The 20260-nt window shown below is 40.5% G+C and overlaps 1 long non-coding RNA gene across 2 annotated transcripts in view; it reads right to left on the bottom strand.

Annotated features, from left to right (window-relative positions):
• Positions 1-17366, bottom strand: part of LOC126997899 (uncharacterized) — a 75176-nt gene extending 57810 nt beyond the window's left edge. Inside the window, exons 1-2 of one of the 2 annotated variants that reach the window (XR_007752449.1) lie at positions 17158-17366; positions 1198-1352 (exon numbers count right to left, since the gene is read on the bottom strand). This is a non-coding gene — a long non-coding RNA (uncharacterized LOC126997899). The remainder of the gene's footprint in view (positions 1-1197; positions 1353-17157) is intronic. The other variant, XR_007752448.1, reaches the window with a different exon arrangement.
• Positions 17367-20260: the final 2894 nt, after the last annotated feature.

Genomic DNA, 20260 nt, shown 5'->3' with positions numbered 1-20260 from the left:
CCTTGCATTAACCAGTGTGTGTGTGTGTGTGTGTGTGTGTGTGTGTGTGTGTGTGTGTTGTTATTCGATCTTTGCGTTTATGTGGCCGGAGTCTAGATGGGTAGGTTGGCCACGCATGCACAGTGGTGAAAATGAGAACTTCTGGCACGGAGGAACCACAGGCACACCACACCCACAACCGCTTCTTCCTTCCATTTAACTGCAGCAATAAGTCCATAACTTGGGTAATGGGCTAATGGCAGCACAAGCCGCGACAGCCCTTACTTTAGCAAACGACGCCATGTCAATACGAGGCAAGTGCTTTGTTTACATTGTGGATGTGGATGCGGGCAACTGACCTTGGCCGTGTGTGACGCACACCCAGAAAAGTTGGAGTTACCGGTTGCCCAAGCTGCCTGCCACCAACGCAGTGGGAAGAAAAAGGCCCTGTGTGACACCAGCTTACGGATAACGGTCAACTCGCTCCCGGTTGGGCGTACAGGCGTTGCCCGTAGCCCCAACATTTGGAGGAAAACGGCCAGTGTGACACCGCCTCATGGCAGTGAGGCTGCTGATTGGGTGAGTGCCGGCGATGACATCATCGGACTCCCAGCGAATCACAAGTGTGTTTTCAGAACTGTCAGCCAATCATAAGGCAGCCACCTTCAACTGCGGCTTCAAAACGACCCGTCCTCTCTTCCCATTTTCTTCCTTTTTCCAAGGTACGTATTTTGAGACTCTACTTGGACAGGAGTCCCTCACATCCTACCCCCTCCCACTCTCCCCAACTCTAGCTTCATCATTTAATAAGTCTCTCTCTCTCTCTCTCTCTCTCTCTCTCTCTCCCCAATGTTTGGAGGAAAACGTCCAGTGTGACACTGTCTTTTTAAGGTAGCGTGCGTGATGCCAATGGTAAGTAGACATGATCCGTACATGTCAAAGCAGAGCAAAACTTGGGTTAATAATGCGCAAAAGTCGGGGTGGTAAGAATTTAGGATTAACTTCGAAACTCTCGGATCGCGACACTCAGATAGCACGAAACTCAGGAGGGTACTGTATACACGTATCTTGTATTATTAGCTTACAAATGACTATATAAATTTCTAGATCTTCAAACTTCAACTGAGTCCTGATATGAGTGATTTAGACATGTAGTCGATTCTAATAAAGAACACTGTGACTACTATGAAAGGTTAGTGCAGCACAAGTGATACTGACCTGCATGTGGGACACCTAATACACTCGTCATTTCTATACATCACTACAAGACAATTCCTGCAGAAGCTGTGTCCACAAGCAGGCAATGCCACTGGAAGATGATCCTCACGATCCCAAGGGTTTAGGCACACCGAACATGATCTTGACGCCATGATCTGAAAGATACAGACAATTTTTTCAGTCTACTATAAACATTGAGAAATTTTGTTGACACCAAGCTAGAGTTCCAGTTTATATCCTGAAATGCTCATCTGCTTCTTAGTGATCCAAACTAACTGATTTCTCCAACAGATTAGAAGTAAAATATTTGCACATACACCATACCATACTATACCATAGTACCATACGGTTAAAATATTTGATGACATTATGTTGGTATAACATTATACGTAAACCTAGTCTGTTAATAGGATAAAAAAAATCTAAGTGCCCAGAATTAAATAAGATTTTTTTTAATTTTTTTATTATTATTATTATTTTTTTTACAGTAAAGGAAGCGGCTCAAGAGCAAAAGATTACTTGGGAAAAAAGTCTGCTAATCACTGCCCCCAATAAACAAATAAATAGCTTGCTCAAATTTCATTTTGATGTCACTTTTTTCTTTTAATTTGGTGGTATGAGTATTCAGATATGTACATACACTAATACATTTACAGTTGCCCCTCCTTATCCATGTTCTTTTGTTCCAGGGCCCTTGCCTATATAATCAATCAATCAATCAATAGGGACATATAGCGAAGGGATACATCACTCATTCTATCCTACGATGCCAACCCAAATTGTCCCTCCAAGCTAGTCTCCATGCAGGCCTCTTTTCCATCCAATGTACCTCATGGCAGTATACATCAAGTTGCTCAAGTCACAAACTTTGTGGACGTCCCTTAGCCTCCTTCACTCTGGTTTGTCTTTAAGAAACAACCAAGTGAGCAGGGTGCCACATGTCTATTTAGCTGGAGCTTGTGTTCATAAACTTGAAGGTAATAGGCATAACAACCATCCATTCAGACTGGTAGAAGATCCTCAGTTTTATAAAATGATATAAAATGAAAGTTGTGGCCAGGATACACTTGTTCAACATGAAAGTAAATTGCTGACAAGTATAGTATATGTAGTGCGGCGACTATGCCTGGTGAACGAGCCTCCCATAACCCACTTAGCCACTTAATAAAATTGGCCTTCAAATTAACAGGCTGGGGCTGTCCAAGAGGCCCTTCAAGAGAGCCTACTGGTGCTACAAGCAGCACCTAAAAAATACTAATACCAGCTAATAATAATGAGCTAACCAACTGATAAAAATTTGTGAATTTGATTGAAAATATTGATATAAAAGTTAAAGAGTTTTCATTAGTTTATTTTTCCCTTCGACATTGTTGCACTATATCTAGATCAAGATTTAAAGCAATGATATTTAAAAAAAAATATATAATTTAACCTCTTCAGTACCATGACGCAGTATATGAGTCATTTCATCTCTCGAACCATATCCTAGAGACGCTGTATGTGCGTCATGGTCATTGGACTATTCTACGTAGTCTGTAAAACCAGGATATGGCATGGAGGTTATGTTTTGTCTGCTTGTATTGAAGGGGTTAAACTTAGATTTAGATAAAAAAAATTTAAATCATTTGATTTAAATCAACTTGATATAAACCAATCAACCCTGCCAGATGACAATTTTCTTTTGTTAAATTACTGTACTGGAGATGCAAAAAAATGAAAAGAGAGGTTCATATGAACAGCAATTGACTTTACAATAGCCTTTGATTCTATTAATAAGAAAAAACTAATATAGGACTTGATATGACTCAAAGTTAATTACAATCACTCCCAATCTTTATCAATCAATCATCTTATCTAGTTAACAATGAAATATGTAAACCTGGGGTCACCAGCGACCAGTGGCGGATCCAGCTCCAGGTGAAGGGGGATATATATATACGTATATATATATATATATATATATATACGTATATATATATATATATATATATATATATATATATATATATATATATATATATATATATATATATATATATATCTATATATATATATATATATATATATACTTATATATATATATATATATATATATATATATATATATATATATATATCAAATCCATCTGGCGCATCTAGGCGCACTTTTTTTTTTTTACAAATATTAATACGATAATGTTAGCAATTTCTTTTATTTGTTTTGTATGTTTATTATTTCTTTTATTATTATTATTAGTATTAGTATTAGTATAAATAGTATTAATAGTAGTAGTAGTAGTAGTAGTAGTAGTAGTAGTAGAAACATCTCAAGTAATGGATGTCTTTCTCTTTTGATTTAGCGGCGCCCTTGTCATTAAGCCGCGAATTTTGAAAAATCAACCGCTTTGGTGCGAATCGCTATGACTCTCTTATTTCTGGGGCTACAGAAAAGTTATTGGTATCAGTCGACAGCAAAGTGCAAGGGCTATATTTTTTTAATTAGCGACCAGGCTCGAAAACTGATTCTAAAGGGTCGAATATCGAATAAATTCGCAAAAAAAAATAAAAAAAATAAAAAAAATAAAAAAGTATTTTTGAGTTCCCAACCTTGAGACCCACTCATTTTTTGAGAATTAAAAAAAAAAAAACGTATTTAGCAAATGATTTATCCCTGCCAATGTGCTTTCCAAAATGGTGCATAACGTTTCCCTTCTCCCAGTAGTTTCGTCGTTAGATCTCGAAATGTAAACCCTGTCGAGAACGATTTAGAAGAACTCCAGACATTTTGATGTTTTTGTCTAGTGTGGCCTTGCTATTGCCTCTAGAAGGCTGTAATTTGGCATTTAGCCCCTCTTGGCAATGCTGTGTGACCAACTCGAAGGATATTTTGATAGCTCGATTCTAAGTTCGTCGTCGAGCCGTCACAAAATAGACGTGTCCAAATCGCGGCAAAAGGGCCGAAAAACAGGTTATTTTGTGACGGTTCGACGACGAACGTAGAATCAAGCCATCACAATATCCTTCGAGTTGGTCAAACTACATTGCCAAGAAGGGCTACATGCCAAATTACAGCCTTCTAGAGGCAATAGCAAGGCCACATTAGACAAAAATGGCAAAATGTCTGGAGTTCGTCAAAATCGCTCTCAACAGGGTTTACGTTTCGAGATCTAGCGACGAAACTACTGGGAGTAGGGAAATGTTATATACCATTTTAGAAATTACATTGGCAGGGATAAATCATTTGTTAAATAAGTGTTTTGAAAGTCTCAAAAAATGAGTGGGTCTCATTCGTCTCAAGGTTGGGAGCTCAAAAATACGTTATTTTTCGATTCATTTTTTTGCGAATTTATTCGATTTTCGACCCTTTCGAGTCGGTTTTCGAGCCCGGTCGCTAATTACAAAAATATAGCCTGTGCATTTTACCGTCGATTGATACCAATAGCGTTTCTGTAGCCCCAGAAATAAGGGAGTTGTGGCGATTCGCACCAAAGCGGTTGATTTTTCAAAATTCGCGGCTTAATGACAAAGCTGGGGCAAGTGTCCGTTCCATATGTATAAGTTTCACTGGAAGTAGTAATAGCAATAGTAGTAGAAGTAGTACGTATTGTTGTTATTATTATCATTATAATTAGTAGGCTAGTAGTAGTGTTCTCAGGAATGATAAAACCCAAGATCTCTGTGAATTTTTGAAAGGGTGCAATTTAGCCCCCCCGCCTCCCCCTGGATCCACCACTGCCAGCGACATATGTAAGGGCTGCATGAGGTTTACACAGTTACTTATAATAGTAATAGATGTCACTATAAAATTTTGAGAAACAAGGATGGGATACAAAAATGAAGTGATATACATGCCAGCATTCTGCTATGCCTTATGACTTTCTAATGAAGGTGACAGCAAACTGCACACTGAATATCAATAGAGATAGAAATAAATGTATAATTTCAAACATAAGAAACAAACCAGAGAGCGTGAGAAGTATCAAGGTTGTTGAAGGTATGAAATAATTGAAGGTAACCATAAATGATAAAATGGAGTACTTAAAGAAACATATAAAAGATGATATTAATATATGTAGAAAAATGGCTCATGCAACAAGAGAATGTAGTGAATTATCAATAGAAAAGACCTTTTGGAAATCTGAAGTTTTACTACTATGTGTTATAATGGGATCAGCACAGTAATTTGAAATCAAAATCAAATGGACATCTAGCAAAGGATAAAAACTGTCTGCAGAAAAGTTCTTGGTGCAGCAAGCTATGCAACAAACGTTACTCTCGACTCTCGAGGCATGAAACAAAAGTTCAACAATACAAAATATGCAATGCAGAACAGAATGGAAGCCAGCTTATGAAGGCAGTGACAGGGGAAGTCTGGAACAGCCCTAAACATCTATCTATCTACCTATCTACATCTCCAACGCCTTACTCCTCACCAGAACTTCCCTCCGGGGGGTGGACACAGCAGAAGTGTCTCCATCTCTCCCTGTTCTGGCACATCTTCCCAGCACACTCAATCCTGCTACTTCCAACTCTCTCGCTCCAGTCAGGGCCGGATTTAGGTATCCTGGTGCCCTAAGCACACCCGGTAACATGGTGCCCCATACCACAAGGATAACACATAATATGTTTTATTACACATCAGAAATAAATAATAAATAAATAAATACCATTGGTGCATTGGAAAATGCTTTTATTGACACGAAATATAATAGTGGGCAGCAAGATCAACTAATGAAAATATAATTCATAAGAAACATTTGTGAAAACGTTACCAAGCTGTGCATCATGCATGACACGCACTTTCTATGCATATGAAAATTATTCATTTTCGTGTGGAGGCGCTATTGTATAGTTTGACCGAAATTTACTTTAAATGTACAATAATTAATATAAAAAGACCATGAAAAATTAAGAAACAATATCTAGAAATAAAAATATATCCGCCAGCCATCTGCCCGCCATCGAGAAATAGCCACATAAACCTGTAATTTTCCCACTTGTATGACATTCTATGGGAGATGTAAAAGCACATTCAAATTTACAACTATTTTATGTCGGAGAAGACGTGCTAAAATTTACAATTAACCTCATAATAACTGGACACGAGGAATATATATACAACCGAACACGCATGTTTGACTGAGATTTCGCTTGAATAAACTATACTCTTACGGAAATTTCTTCCTAATGCATCACTGTTGCACCATATTGATACACCCTACCGGTTCTTGACATATTAATAGAGTGACAGATTACGATAAACAATGGAAACAATACAAAGGAAGGTAAGAAAAACAATCTTTTACCTGCATCAAGAGCTTAGTGGTCACTGGGTGGGGGCTCTGCGTGGGTAAATAATCACCAAGGACAGTGTTGCCAAATCGTTTTGACGAAAATATGCTAGACTTGCTTCGAAATTATGCTAACATTACAAAAAATATGCTAAATGGAATATATAATTACGCTAAAATTATGCTAACTCACTTTTCGCTTACCATGATGACCGAGTGGTATAATGAAATGAAAGTGCACAATATTTTACATAATTTAATGAAAACTGAATTGATATGCAGCATTTGTAAAAAAGCATGCTAGATTGAGGGTTTCTTTTGGGATCCCCATGGTGTAGTGGGTAGCACGCTAGGCTCACAACCGAGAGGGCCCGGTTCAATTACGGGTGGGGTGGAAAAAACCTGGGCGATTTTTCCGTCGGGTCCCACCGTAAATGTATCACAAATGATCTCGTAAAACAAGCACAATGAAACGATCGAGTGTTGCAACCTGCTCTCTCTCTCTCTCTCTTTCTCCTGATGTAACTTACGTTCAAGTCAACGCTTGAGTTCATATACAAAATTCTCACTTATTTTGGTGCTTCTAAATTATGGAGGCCCCTAACTTGTGGAAGCTCCTGGGCAGGTACCCTCTGTCATTATCACCTTATTTTTAATCACTGTTATGTCTCACCACTTGATGCAAAAACCAGTTAAAACATGTTTATCATTTCTTGTGTTAGAGAATCACTCTGGCGAACAGTTGGCAAACCAGGTTTTACATTTTTTTAAATAATATTTTTAATCACCATTATTTTTTGCCCAGACAGCCTGGTGCCCCCAGAGCCTTGGTGCCCTAAGCAGGTGCTTAGTCTGCTTATACATAAATCCGGCATTGGCTCCAGTACTCACTCACTCTATTGATCCACTTCACAGGTGGTCTTCCCCTGATACCCCCTCCCTCAATCCTTCCCTCATACACTCTCTTCATGAATTCCTTTTCCCCCATTCTCATCATGTGTCCAAACCATCTCAATAAACCACGCTTCACCCACTCCACACTCGATACACTCCTTTCGCTGTCGCACCCATACCAAGCCGCTCATACACAGTTTCATTACTTTGTCCATCCCATCCTGACACACCACATGCACCTCTTATATAACTCATTTCCAATTGACATTCTCATTTGCTGTGCTGCATTCCATGTCCATGTCTGATGCATAAGACAGAGTTGGCAGGATAATACGATTCCTTATTCCCCTCTTTACCTCCATGCTCACACTTCTTCCTTTCATAGCTCTCCTACTACCTACTACTACCTACTACCTGTCTGCCCTTCACTGCTCTTTCCTCACCTCACCTTCCATACTGCCATGCTTACATAAAACTGTCCTGAAAGATTCAAACTCAGTCACCCCCTCCATTCTCTCCTCCCCTAACCCTATCCAACACTTCGTTGTACCCTTTGCTCTAACTCTGTACGGCTTTGCAAAATCAATGACCTGTTCTCTCGCCCTCTCAAATACCATAACCTTACTCTTTCCAGCATTCACTCTCAGCTTTCTCCTCTAACACACCCTGTCAAGCTCATCCACTATCCTCTGCAGCATCCCCTCATTCTCTGCTATCAACACTGTATCATCTGCAAACAGGCCTGCCACCAATGACTCCTTCGTACTCTCACGTTCAGGCTTGAACCAAGCTCCCCTACTCTGGCTTTCATTTCTCTCATACAACCGTCCATGTACACATTAAAAAGCCATGGTGACATCACACACCCCTGTCTCACACCCACAACAACACCAAAACTCACTCAACTCACCCTTCACGCGTACAGAGGCACTCGTATCCTTATAGAAGGATCTGATTCCCTCCAGCAAATGCCCTCCCACACCATATATCCTTAGAACATCCCACAACCCCTTCCTGTCAACCCTGTCATATGCCTTCTCCAGGTCCTTGAATGCAGCAAACAGCTTGCTCTCCTTCTCTATGTATTTTTCAACCAACATTTTGAGTGCAAATATTTGGTCTACACAACCCCTCCCTTTCCTAAAAACCCTTGTTCATCACCTACACTTTTCTCAGTTATTTTTCTTCATCCTCTCATTTAAAACCCTTCCACACACTTTTCCTGCCACACTGAGTAGACTTATTCCCCTGTAACTATTACAATCACCTCTGCTCCCTTTCCCTTTGTACACCGGCACAACAATAGCCTTTCTCCAGTCCTCTGGCACCTCACCCTGCTCCCATGCCAGGGTACATATCCATAACATCCATTCCACAACTACACCTCCTCCATACTTCAACATTTCTGCTGTTATGCCATCAGCTTCAGGGGCCTTTCCTTCTTTTAACTTCTTCATTGCCTCCTCTATCTCACCTCTCTCCACCCTCCCCTGTGGATCTGGCTGCCCTACATTGATCTTTATTCCTACACTAGTCACTTCTGTTCTCCCTCCCACACACTCATTCATTACAGTTTCAAAGTGCTGCTTCCACACCTCCCTTATCTCCTCATTCCCTCTCACCAGCACCCCATCTTTCCTCTTCATGCTACAAATTTTTTCCCCCCATTTCTCTTTTAACTTCTTTCCTGAAAAGTTTTTTATTCTCCTGGTATTTTGCTGAAATTCTCCTACCAAAATCCTCATCCACTCTCTCTTTACTTTCCCTAACCAGCCTCTTTACCAACATCTTACTCTCCCTGTACTTTCTCTCCATCTCCCTCTCGCCGCCTCCGTCACATTTCTCTGTAACATTTTCTTGTAGTTCCTTCTTTTCTCCTCAACTGCCTCTTTTATCTCATCCGTCCACCATGCACTCCCTTTCTTTCCTTTTCCACACGACCTGTACCCGACAACTTTCTTAGTTGCCCTGCCCTCATTCACTCCTTCACTGAGTTCTTTCCCTGCTCTTGCACTTCCAAGTATTTCCTCCACTTTCCTCCTATACAACTCCCTGTGGCCACTGTCATGCAATTTCTCACTTGCTAGTTCCTTCCTACCCTTTTCCTTCTTCCCATTCCCTATGAATTCCCATTTCTCCTTCATCCTAATTTTGGCTACTACCATATATAAGATGGATTAAACTATTCACACACCACAACGCAATTCACGTCAAAATGGAATCGTCTACATCTGAGCTTTTGACTCGAATCGCGTCAAAAACTTTTAAAAATTTGCCAAAAATAAAGTATCCAAGCTAGACCTATATAATAAACTAGTTGCCAACTCTCTCGTGCTGTTGGATTTGAAGTGATAATTACCCGTGGTTTAGTTGCCTCTCAGCAGGCAGCCTGTGAGCACGACTGTCATCCCTTTAAATTGTTTTCTCAGTCACTAAACTTTGCTATTTATTTGCATTTCGATTATTGATAAGGCAGAATAATCTCTTCCGGTCACGTTGGGGAATCTCTTCATGGTTTATGTGGAACAAGATGGACAGATAGAGTAGCCACTGTCAGACCTTTTGCATGCCATTTACCAAATATTATCTCTGCACTTAGAGAAATAGCTGAGCAAAATGTTTATCAAGTAAGGCAAAGGTAGATGTAGCAGCTTCAATTAAGTATGTGTCTTCTTTTGAGTGTCTCTTCATGGCTGCTTTTTGGTTTAAGGTGCTAAGCTCCAAAGATCAAAAAAATCAAGTGATTCAAGCTCAAGATTCTACCGTAGACATAGAAGTAAGGAATTTAGAGGATCTACAAAATGAATTAAAAAATCTCAGAAAGAAATGGCATTTAATTAATGAAGCAGCAGCAGTTGTTGCAACTTCCATGAACATTAACCCACAATTTTCAGTCACTAGGAAACGAAAAAGAAAGTGTTTTTGTGATGACATTGATGAGTTGTCTAGTGAAGCTACAAATGAACAGTCAGAAGTAGATAGGTCTAAGGAAGATGTGTTTTACGAGGTAATTGACAGTATATGTGAGGGCATAAACAAACGTTACCAGGTCATCTTTCAGATGAACAAACTGTTTGAATTTCTTTGGTCATATCTTGACATGACAGAGCAAGGTATATGTAAAAAATGTATAAACTTTGCCACACAGTACAACAAAGATGTAGGGTGAGGTGGACACAACCCGTACTACTGGTGGGAAAATATTCATTAAAAATCTGTATTTGTCCTAACAAGCAAAACAAAGAGTGCATAATACTCCTCAGGAAATGGTCTTCCTCTATGAGTATCTGTTGAGCTTCCCTAGAGAATATTTTATCTCCAGAGGAAGGTTTTATTTTTTTTTTTTTTCAATTGCTGTAAAGCTTGTGACCAGGGGGTCACGGCTCGTACACGAGGTGTTCACAGCCCGTACAATTTTATAAATAAATTTCTTAAAAATCTGGATTTGCACCAAGACTCAAACCCAAATGCCTAAAGTAATCCTTAGGCTGTGGGCTTCATTTGAGGTATCAGTTTAGATTGTTTGGACTTTCAATTCAGCAAGTGATGACGGTGTTTTCACTCGTAATTTTTTGGTGGTTTTCTATGCTCGTCAAATGTAACCAGGTTTTACAATAACATTTTGCGTCCACTAGCTGTACGACTCGTGAACTACCCACGTTTGTTTACGGGATTCCCACGAACACAAAAACTCAGCACAACAATATCTTTCCATGCAAATATCTTTTCAATATGATCATATTTGCCATGGAAACCTTCACCAGCAAAGTCACAACATATTCACAATCGCCATACACTATACTATGAGGCGAGAAAATTGCATCCGACAACTCAAAAATTTTAAAAACTCGCCTAGCATCTCAGGCGTGAGGCCTGTGGCACAAGATTACTGCGGTAATTATATAGTCCTCCAATCACTTTGACTGCACCTTACACCTAAAATCAAGTAAATCTGAGAGGCAAGAAGGAGAGAAGGCACACTTACGACTTTCGTGCTCTCTCTCTCTGCCAGAGCCATCCCAATCTCGTATTCCTCTTCTTCCTGTCTCCCCGCTCCTGCTACAAACACCCCTCCGCCGCTTTCAGTTGACAGCTTGACATCGCACTCTACACATAATTTTATGAATCCATCATTTAACATCTTACTTTCTTTTTTTTTCACTCAGAGCACACCTTATATCCTACCATCAACTCAAAACCAAACCAAAGGGGAAATAACTCGGTCACTCGGTGCCACTGAGCTCTCAACTCAGCGCGCACACACACACACACACACACACACACACACACATTCGTAATCGTAATACTAATATACATATTCCTATTATTTTCCTGTAACATTTATTTATTCAATATTATTTTTCTTTGCAAAAGGGGGGGGGGGCCATGGCCCCATGGCCCCCCCCCTCGGTACGTCACTGCACATAACTGATCCAAGGTACTTAAACTCATTGATCTCCTCCATTTCTTCACCATTCAAAATTATTTTGCATTCTTTTTCACATTCAATTCCCACTCTATATGGGCATACAAAATCTACAACCTCACTTCTACTTCGCTCACAAACCATCACTTTACTTTTGTTGACATTTACTTTCAGCTTTCTCCTATTACAGACACTATAAAAAACACTGACCAAATTTTGTAGGTCACTTTCATTTTCTGCAATGAGCACCGTGTCATCAGCAAACAGTATCGAATTCAGTACCCACTTCCTTCCCTCATCGAACAGTCTTACTCCAACTTCTCCAACTTTGCCCTTAACACGTTGCCTGCGGCTGGCAGCACGGCGAACTCTCCAGTACTGCGATCCGAACAATTTGCCCTCACTTCAGTGCGGCTCAACCCAGTGGAGCGAGAGAAGGTGAGCGTTGTTTGGTGGTACCCCTGAACACATTGGCTATGCCAAACAGTTCGCCCACCGGTGGGTCGTATCGCAAACCAAGAGGAATATATGACATTACTGCGATATGACCCACCAGTGGACATACTTTAATTGTCAATATTATGTGCGTGTCTTTACATACCTGAACTTTTCATACCTAGCAGCTTGTTTATATATTATTGTCGCTTTGTTTCAGATGGAGAAAATAAATAATGCAAGCTTTTATGGTCATCCTAGTTCAACAGAGGAGAGAGAAGAAAGCCCAAATGAGGACTCTGATGATCCGCGTTATGAAACAGTCTCCTTGCTCCTTTGATAGCCAATCTCTTGATATAGGGTAGGCGGTGGCTGAGTGATTAGCGTGTGGGCCCCGCATTCACCGGGCCATGGACAGCGTAGGTTCGAATCCCCACGCTACCACCTGGGATTTTTTAGTCACCGCCGAGTTGCCTAAGACTACCCACATGCTGTCCTGAAGACCACCCATCAACCTGGACTCTAGAAGAAACTGTCCAAGTGAATCAAGAATGAGTTCTGGGGGGCAGCATGAGCCAAGCATAACTGGCACCACTATGAAAAATCGCCTGAGCCCTGACGGGCTTGGGCCGACCACCAGGCCCATGAAGAAAGTCTACTGGTGCTACAGGTGGATATGTAAGAAAAAAAAAAAAGATTCTGAAAATGAAGTGACTGATGAGGAGGAGGAAGAGGAGGACTTTGTTGATGATTTAGCTGTATCATCTTTTTGTAGTTGGAAAAACATGATAATAACACAGCACTCCTTTCCATTCCCAGGAGAGGAAGAACTCTGTGTGAGAGCTTCATCATCATCAGAAGGGAAGATTTGGCCAACATTACTAGTGTTTATCAATACGATAGAAGATCTATGATGTTCACCATTGATTGATTTCTTGTCATAGTTTGTTCAGCAGATTATATAAGGAATTTCACAAAAAAAGGAAATTTGACAAAAACATCACTGAAGCCTAGCCAGAAAAATTCCATTTATGAAAGAGCTATTTGCATTATTTGTTATAGGAAAGTTTTCCATGTTATTCTGAATGAAAAAAAATAGAAGATAATATGTATTTTTATATGTATCAGGAAAATGTCACACAAAAATAAAGTCTTTTTTTGTATTATTTTTTTTATAAATGAAATAATGAAATATTTTCAATATTATTTATCTATCATTTTTCTATGGCCACCTACACCTGCTGACTACTGTAATTTAACTATATAATCCATTCCTTTCAATAATAAAAAGAAAACATGACATATATGAAAACAAATTTATGACCCACGATTGGGTCATATCAACAATATAAAAAGCTGATAACCCACCGGTGGGTCGCATCGCAGGTAACATGTTAGTTTCTCTAATAACACCATCCATATAAATATTGAATAACCATGGTGACATGACGTACCCTCGTCTTAAGCCCACTATTATCTCAAAATGCTCACTTGTTTCTCCAGTAATTTTGACACATGCAGATGCATCCTCATAGAAAGACTTTATTGCACTAAGCAGTTTTCCTCCCACACCATAAATCTTTAAAACATCTCACAATGCAATCCAATCGACTCTGTCATAAGCTTTTTCCAAATCCATGAAGGCAGTGTATAGTTTCTTTCCTTTTGCTAATATGACATATGAAACATGACATTTACCAAGAGTTGCTCAACTACAGATTGGGGAGGCAGCGGTGGTGGGGTGGGTGGTTCCACTATGCTGACCATCAATTACATGCCCGACACTCGTCAACAGACCCGCTGCGGCGGCTGCTAGGTTATATTGGAATAAATTACAAGAGTATATGTTAGGGACTTTCCTTACTTTTGAGACTAGGGATTTTTCCCTATTATTGGGATTTTTTTAGGGACATTTTGGAAGCCTATTTTTCAGTGATTTGGCCTTCCACCACCAAAACCACAGTTCCCTACAGGGATTAATCGAGCGCATCAAACATGTGGGAGGTCGAGGGTCAAAGCCCACCTGTTAGATGTTAGGTCTTGTAAAGTTCGGTTAGAGTAGTGTAAATATGCTCACCCACCCAAAGGAACCGATTTCCAGCACATCCTACATGTGGGGGGGTTAGGTTAGGTTATGTAAAGTTAGGTTAGAGTAGTTTAAATACTTTCCCCACCAAAAAAAAAAAAAAAAAAAAAAGATTTTACGGTGCATCATACATGTGTGGGGGGCCCCCCTGGTTAGCAGGGGGGGTTGAGGTTAGAAAAAGAAAAAGATTTTACATCATACATGTGGGGGGGTCCAGGGGAGCGAACCCCCCTGTTGGCTGCTAGGTTATAACTCACTCACAGTAACTCACAGTAGTCTTCTGGAAGAGGACCAGCTCAGGCCTGTGTATCCAGCTCTGGACTCTTAAGTGAATAAGTGGTGGTGGTGGTGGTGTCAATTTGAATAATATTACTATATTGAATTTTGGCTCTATAGTTATATAATAACTCTTGGCTACTCCATGCTTTATCTAAATTACTCTCAAATTTAATAACTGATTTAGAGTCTATCACATACAGGGGTAATGCATTCCAATTATTTACTATTCTATTACAAAAAGAGTTCTTCCTTTTATCCAACTTTGACCTTTACTTCACTATTTTCATAGGATGTCCTCTGGTTCTACCATTCTCCCATAGCACAAGAATATCTTGGCATACTTCCGGATCGTACACTCCTGTCAGGATCTTGAATGTTTCTATCATGTCACCTCGTGCCCTTCTATACGATAGTGTGGGTAGTTTCAGTTTCCTCAACCTCTCTTCATAGCTCAATTCCTTCAGTGTTGGTACCAGCCTGGTCACTTTTCTCTGCACTCCTTCTACAGCTTCTATGTCCTTCAGCAAATACGGTGCCCATATTTGGTTCGCATACTCCAGGTGTGGTCTGACTAGCGCCACATAGAGCGACTTAAAAATGTCTTCATCCAGAGATACAAAGGTTCTTCTGATTAGACCCACAATCCTATTTGCTTTATTTACCTTTTCTGCGAGATGGTTTGAGAACTGTAACTTGTTGTCGATTATTACCCCTATATCCTTTTCAGAGCTTGTTTCTGTTATCTTTTCATTCATGCTATATCCATTATTTCTTACATTACAATTTCCAATACACATGGATTTACACTTTTTTGGATGACTTAATAATAGCCATTTTTCCGACCATTCCCTCATACAGTCTATGTCCTCTTGAAGAAGTTTCATGCCATCCTGGGTTTTAATTTGTCTGTAGATTTTGGTGTCATCCGCATACAGGTATATTTCACTTCCATTCTTTAATATTTCGGGGAGATCATTAATATAAAGGATGAACAATAAAGGTCCCACCACAGACCCCTGAGGGACACCACTTTTCACATCATGCCATTCTGATTTTTGGCCATTCACTACTACACATTGTTTTCTGAACTCCACAAAAGCACCAATCCACTGCAAACACTTTTCTCCAATGTTGTAGCTTCTTATTTTTTTCTAGAAGTCTCCTGTGTGGCACTTTATCGAAGGCCTTCATAAAGTCACTGTAAATCACGTCCACTGCCTACTTCTCGTCTAATATCTGAGTCCATCTATCCAACACCTTTATTGGTTGAAGAACTGTAGATCGACCAGGTAAGAATCCAAACTGCTTCTTGCTAAATAGTTGATTTGATTTCATGTGATTCAAGATTTTCTCTCTGACTAGTGACTCCATCAATTTACACACAATACTTGTGAGACCTATTGGTCTGTAGTTTGCAGGGTCACAACGGCTTCCTTGTTTAAATATGGCAGTTATGTTTGCATTTTTCCAATCCAACGGTAGTTGTCCAGCACTGTATGATTTTTCAAATAGTATTTTGAGAGGTTCTGCCAGTTGCTCTCCTCCTTCCTTCACTATCCTAGGATGCAGTCCGTCCGGTCCAGTTGATTTATTCTGTTTCATGGCTTTAATGGGTTTTTTAATGTTCGTTAATGAGATCTCCACACTTGTCATTTCAGGTACTTGCTTTAGTGGAAGATTTGGCACATCTCCGTCTGGTTCCTCTGTGAATACTTTGTTGAACTGATTAGCTAATACGTCCCCCTTTTCCTTATCTGTCTTAGTTTTGGTCATACTGTCACCATTCATGTTGAGTTCTGGTACACCAACTCTTCTTGTTAACTTCTCTTGGACATATTTCCAAAATAATTTTGGGTTTTCTTTTGCATATCTTGCAATTAACCGTTCTCTACTTTTTATCCGTTTCCTTGTTTCATTCCTCACCTGGTTATTTGTGCACCTGTATTCGTTCTCAACCTCTTGAAATTCCTGACTGTTTATATCTCCAATGGTTTTCATTTGTGTTAGTTGACTTTCCTTACTTTTGAGACAAGGGAATTTTCCTTAATTTAGGGATTTTTCTAGGGAAATTTTGGAAGCCCATTTTTCAGTGATTTTGCCTTCCCACCCCAAAACCCCGGTTCTCCACAGGTCCCCAGGCTTGTGTTGGGGGGTGGGGGGGGCTGGAGTGGCAGAGGGGGAGGCGGACTTCTTGTAAAGTACCGTATAGCATCTTTATTTTTGAATAAGAAGTTTCTTTTAATGAAGCCCAACATTCTGTTTGCTTTATTTGCTGCATCGATGCATTGCTGTGAGAATTTGCTGTTTGACGCGATTTTGACCCCCAAGTCCTTAACGCATTGAACGCTTTTGCGTTTAACGCCGCGTAATATCGGCGTAATATCTATATCGGCCTCAAAATGCCCCTAATAGTGCTTATTTAAAAAAAAATCCACCACCTGCGCATGCTCGCTTCCCCCACGCCCCCCAAAAAAACACATGAACCCATGATGCCCTCCAGCTCCCCTCCCAAAAAGCTGCCAAAATTACGGGCCTGAGCCTCCAAAGCGTTCTGCGGTAGGCAAACCTACCTCGATGTGTGTTTCCTCTTAAGTCGTGGAGAAAGCTTTCTCAGTAGGTCACGGCAGGAGGAGATCGAGCTCACCGTGGTGCTGAGTGTTGATGATGTGATAAGAAGCGTGTGAGCGAGCTTATCGTGTCAACTGGGCGGACGCGTATAACTTCAGAAAATAGTTGTTATCCGAACTGGCGGTACTGGCTGCTGTCTGAATCTTGATGCATTCATTATAAAACTACGAAAACAAAGTGATTTATCACCAGTCTAGTATAATGCAATACATATTTTTATTTTTATCTTATTTTTTAATTTTTTATGAGAATCACTAATTCTCGCATAACAATCCATTTAGTTACGTGAATGATTGATACACTAAGCTTAAGTCAAGTCCAACGATAGGATAGGATGCCACCCACGCAGCGCTCAGTGAGTCACGTCTTGTACGTGTCAGAGAACTTACGTTTTCCCGTTATTTGATTGTAACATGCTCATAGTATCATATATGATATGCATTTGTTTAAGTACGTAGCCTATTATTTGAGTGGGTTGAAAAGAATAAATGCTACAAGCTAACAGCAAACAGTAAATTTGATGTTAATGCTTGTAGTAATTTGTATTTTAGTCACCAATCTTGGGGGCTCCCGTGTCCCGTGGTAGAGTCTCTACCTTGCGCTTCGGCGGGTTGCTGGGACGTGGGTTCGAGACCTATCAGTTACCATGGGGGTGGAAAGGTGGGCTCTTTCCGACACCCTCGATCAGCCCCGTTGTTGGGCCTCCTCCTTGAAAGAATTGGGTATCTCTCTACCAGCCGTCTGGGGGGTTGAGAGGCATGCACCGCCTTCCTCCATTGGGGTATATCCCCAACGAAATACCAAAAAAAAAAAAAAAAAAAGTCACCAATCAAGCGGTAAAGGGTGACACTTTTTTCTTTGATGATTTGAATGAGAAAATAATATTTATTTATGGGTCGCCAAAAAAAAAAAAAAAAAAAAACTTTGCTGTAGTGACCCTATATTTATTTCTTGTAAATTGTATTTGACAGATTGATTGATTGCTTACTTAGAAATAATACGTATTTCACAGCCTAAGGGCCGCTTTCGCAGTCACGTTTGTTTGTGTTGATCGTTACCAATGAGCGGCGATCGCCGCTACCAACAAGACAGCCGCTGTCACAGTCGCCTTTCGCGGCGCTGTTTGTTTGCATCAGTACCAGAGATTGGAACCTCTGGTAACGGCCGGAGTTGGTAGCCGCGGGAGCTCCCCAATATGGAGCTTACCAATGACATTAATTAGTAAATAGTACAAATTTTTGCCCTCAAGTGTTTTTATTATTTCTTTAAATATATGTAAAAAAATATTACACTATACAGCAACACGTTGCAACACGTTTCAATGGTAATGTTGTGCTGGAAGCTTCCCCCGGGGTCTATGGGCCTCTGGAAGGTTCCGGGAGGAGAGAGCAGGGGGGTGGGGACCCAAGGCAAGTATAGAGAAGGTATCGTCATACAGGCGGGAGGAAATCACTCGTTGGCAACTCCTATAGCCTTCACGCTTGGCCACGCCCCATCCTCGTTGTCTGCCCAAACCGACGACTTCACACACCTCACTCCCACCCTGTTTCCTGACCCCAACATTCATTTTTACGAAAAACTAAGACCACCATCATCTTCTTGAGAAAATTATGCATCACACTAGCATAAATTTGTAACAATAATGTAAAATTACACATACGAAAATCAGAGTTAAGTGAAGGATGGAGTAAACATGTTCTTGCACTTATTTCCCTTCAACTCCTTAGTACTCAGCTGGTTTTCGTCGCATCACTTTTCTAAGCCCAGATCCTGAATCTGCATGCTTTTCTGCTTCTGATGGTGTGTGGTATCTCCCGAGGTAAAAATATACACAGGGTCAAAATCGTCTCCGAACATATGCCGCGCCGTGACGGCTTTCATTCACTTCGGCATTTGTTTACTCAAGTCAGACTCGCCGCTCACATACCGATGAGGCGTGAGGTGAGAGCAGCAAGTCTGCGAGTAAACTAACCAGCTATGAACAACATCACGGCAGCTTATGTTTGGAGTGTTTTGACCCTGTGTATACCTCACCATCGAAAGCATGCAGATGAGATCTGAAACTAAAAAAGTGAAACAGGGTGTGAGCAACTGAAAAGTGAAACTCGAGGAAGGGGCGGAGCTTATCGAGACGCCAGCCAATCATCGCCCAGGATGAGATGCCGTGAACATTTCTATTTATATTTTTTATTCACCGACAATTGCTTCATAGGGTATATAACAAATAATCCACATCTTATTTTATTTTATTGTAGTAGTTTATAACATAAAAAACATCCGAGAGGTCCTAATAAAAAAGCTCATTTCAAAATTTGGTTCTTCACGTTCTATGAGAGTGACTATACCTCTCTTTACTTGCCTTGTGGGGACCAAGGCCCCGCCCGCGCCCCGCGGGGCCCACGGCCAGACGCCAGGCGGGAAGTGTTGCCAACTCGCACATATTTTTGCTACATGTTCATTCTTGTATGATCGAATATATACTGTAACGTTCTAGACTGTACTGTTCGGTATATATATATATATATATATATATATATATATATATATATATATATATATATATATATATATATATATATATATATATATATATATATATTATGCCGGACGTGTTACTTGGGTTCCGTGTCGCCGTCAGGAGACTCCGTGGGAGGGAGATATGTAAACACTTCGCACAGCTTCAGTAGTTTAATGTTCTTCCTTAGTAGTACACTTCGAACACTCTGACTCTTCACTTACCACTAGCTTACTATGACTGGGACTAGGGGCTCTCTCGCCCTCTTCTCCCATATATATCCAGAACAGTGCAGTCTAGAATGTTACAGTATATTTTAGATCATACAAGAACATGTAGCTAAAGTATTTGCGAGTTGGCAACACTTCCCGCCTGGCGCCTGGCCGCGATTGCGGACGAGCTTTGCTCCCCGCCCCCTGCTCGCTTCTCCTGGAGCCTTCTAGAGGCCTATAGACGCCGGGGGAAGCTTCCAGCACAACACTATCCCCCCCTATTAATTGTGATCGTCTCGATCACACACTTAACTATAT

Source organism: Eriocheir sinensis, chromosome 13, assembly GCF_024679095.1.
Source record: "Eriocheir sinensis breed Jianghai 21 chromosome 13, ASM2467909v1, whole genome shotgun sequence".
Classification (NCBI taxonomy): domain Eukaryota; kingdom Metazoa; phylum Arthropoda; class Malacostraca; order Decapoda; family Varunidae; genus Eriocheir; species Eriocheir sinensis.
The sequence above is the reverse complement of the archived record's forward strand: the minus strand, read 5'-3'. Positions and strand labels throughout refer to the sequence as shown.